The sequence below is a fragment of the Martes martes genome, assembly GCF_963455335.1.
Source record: "Martes martes genome assembly, chromosome: 13".
Lineage (NCBI taxonomy): Eukaryota > Metazoa > Chordata > Mammalia > Carnivora > Mustelidae > Martes > Martes martes.
In genome coordinates this window covers 75,291,751-75,294,947 of record NC_137901.1, presented here as the reverse complement: position 1 = coordinate 75,294,947, position 3,197 = coordinate 75,291,751, and positions in this window count along the sequence as shown.

Here is a 3,197-nt window from a genome sequence, read left to right as displayed (position 1 = left end):
GTGGATTTCCGGGGCCCGCTGGGAAATGTAGGCACTTAGGCAAGCAGTGTGACGTGCTGCTTCCTGGCGCCACCTGTTGGCCTCCTGGACGCGCTGCAGGCCCTGCGGATTTTCTGCCCCCCTGCTCCGTCCCTGGCCGAGGAGGATCCTGGGGGTTTAGGGGCTGTTGTTCGCTGTCGTCCGGATTCGGTGGGCGTCCGGACAGGGAGGTGGGCCGCCTGGTGGGAGCACGACCCCATGGTTTCCGCATTCGTCTTCACCACTCTGGCTGTGTGGTTCCTGGAGGTCTCTTGTAGCTTCGCCTGCACAGTGAGGGCTATGAAACCTCTGCCGGGAGAGCCCTGTGAGGATAGATGATGAGGAATGCTTCTGCGTTCCAAATAAATGTCAGGTTCTGTCATCACTCCTCATTTTTGATGATTCTCTGTCTCCCCCAGTGCAATGAAAGCTCCGTGGGATTTGGAACCTTTGTTTTGAATCTTCTTAGTGCACAGTTCCACAGATTTTGGCCAAAGTACAGAGTTGTGTGACCACCAGTACAATCAAGATCCAGAACGGTTGTGTCACCCCACAAAATTCTCCCAAGACTCTTGGTTAGAAACTCGCCTTTGTCCGATGCCACAGCCTCCCCCACCCCGCCCCACCCCTGGCAACCAGCAGTTCCCAGTCCTTATACTTCAGTCTTTTCCAGAATTTTTTTTAAAAAGATTTTATTTATTTGAGAGAGAGAGAGAGACAGCACAAGCAGGGGGAGCAGCAGACAGAGGGAGAGGGAGAAGCAGGCTCCCGCCTGATAGGAAGCCGGATGTGGGGCTGGATCCCAGGACCCCAAGGTCATGACCTGAGCGGAAGGCAGACACTTAACCTATTGAGTCACCCAGGTGCCTCTTTTCTAGAATTTCTTATGAATGAAATCATAAATAGATAGCCTTTGGTGTCTGGCCATTCATTCAGCTTAATGCTTTTAAGATGTACCCTTGTTTGTTTCGTTTGTTTTTTTTTTTTAAGATTATTTATTTATTTGTTTGACAGACAGAGATCACAAATAGGCAGAGAGACAGACGGGGGGGGGGGGGGAGCAGGCTCCCTCCTGAGCAGAGAGCCCGTTGCGGAGCTCCATCCCAGGACCCCGAGATCATGACCAGAGCCTAAAGCAGAGGCTTTAACCCACTGAGCCACCCAGGCGCCCCTCGGTTGTTTCTTTTAAGGCTCAGTAGCATTGTGTGGTATGGATACCCCATGATTTGTCTACCTCATCACCCCACCCCAGCTGAGGAACCTTTGAGTTGTTTCTAGCTCAGGGCAATTACAAATGAAGTCACTGTATCCATTCCAGTATGAGCTTTTCTGAATGCAGATTTTAATTGCACTTGGGTGAACACCTAGGAGTGGGATTGCAGGGGCACATGTTAAGTGTTGTGTTTCACTTTGTACCCAAACTCAGATGTATTTCAAAGTGGCTGGGAGGGTACATGATTTTGAGGGGTTTTTTGTTTGTTTGCTTGTTTTCTAAATAGGAATATATGTAAGTTTATTTGTTTCTCTTTTTTTTAAGATTTTATTTATTTATTTGACAGAGAGAGATCACAAGTAGGCAGAGAGGCAGGCAGAGAGAGAGAGAGAGAGAGAGAGAGAGGAGGAAGCAGGCTCCCTACTGAGCAGAGAGCCCGATGTGGGACTCGATCCCAGGACCCTGAGATCATGACCTGAGCTGGAGGCAGAGGCTTAACCTACTGAGCCACCCAGGCGCCCTGATTTTGAGTTATGAGCTTCTCCCCTGACACACCAGGCTCCTTGCCCTAGGTGCTGGAACACGACAGTAATAAGGATAAAGTCCCTGTGATGTTGCTTTTTGGACTATAGGTGAGGTTAGTTGGGGTCCCAAGCCAAGAGCCAAGAAAGAATTCTTGAGACATGTTGGGTGCAAAATAATAATTTTGTTAAGGCACGAGGACTGGACCCACAGGCGAAATTAGCTACTGCTGCCTTCTGCTCCCCAGGGCCCCGGGACTGTGAGGAGCACCTGATTATACACTTTGCAGGGTGGGGGAAGTAAAGATAAGGGAAGTTCCAAAAGCATTTTCATATACTAAAGAAGACTCACAGGAGTCACCAGGGGCCTGGCCATTGTCAAACTAAGGTTGCTTTTCCCTCTAGCAGGGCATTAATGATGAAGTTCTAGAACCTAGGTGAGGTTCAGTGGGCTGAGGTCCGGAGCCGATGACCAAGGAAGAATTCTTGAGACATCTTTGGTGCAAAATGGTGGTTTATTAAAGCACGGGGATAGGACCCGTGGGCAGGAAGAGCTGCTGCCCTGCTATCCTGAGGACTGGCTGATTATATACACAGGAGTTGTATAGGTGAGGACAAAGGGGATGATGTTAGTCTCTAAGGAATTTTGGAAGCAAGGTCTCCAGGACCTTGAGGGGCTAGCTATTGTTGGGAGAAAGGTTATTTATTACTAGTAGTAAAAATCTTCTTGTGAGACCCTTTAGATGTATATCAGTGGGCCATATGCTTGGGAATGATTCTGGACACTATCTTGGAGATCTAGAAATAAAGTTTCACATTTCTCCTATCAAGTGTCCTTGTTAGTGAGATTTGGGTTTAGAAGAAATTTAACTTTATTTAGGGCTTGAGGAGCTGAGTTATTTGCCTCTGGAAATTGTGCTATTGTTAAGAGAATTTCTTTGCTGTAAATCTCTAGGACATTGGTAAACCAAGGGAGACTCCTGTCTTGCAGGATTGTGATCTCTGCAAGTTAACTATTTGTTTTTCTTTCAGGGCAGTCAGGGGTGCCTGAGGAATGTCACACATATTACCAAGGGGAGTGGGTGGAGAGGGGGTGCAAGGTGCCAGCTTTTGCTTTGTCCTCAGCCAGCCTCCTGCTCCCTCATCATTAAGACCGTTAGGAACTTCCGGGAAGGACAGTACACTCTGCCTGCCTCAAGTATTTGTCAGTGGGCTGCCTGTTATAAGGACATTTAATTTTCTGCCTTTGTTTCCCACATCACCTTCCCCCAGCAGGGTTAAATTTTGGAGATGGAGGCAAATAAACAAGCAAAGAATGCGTAAGATAATTTTAGATAGTGCAGAAGGTATCGAGTGACCAGCTAGAACGTGGGGGCAGAGGGAAAGGCCTTCCAGAGTGATGAAGGTTTAGAATATAGGTGAGGTTCAGTGGGGTGGAGTGCAGA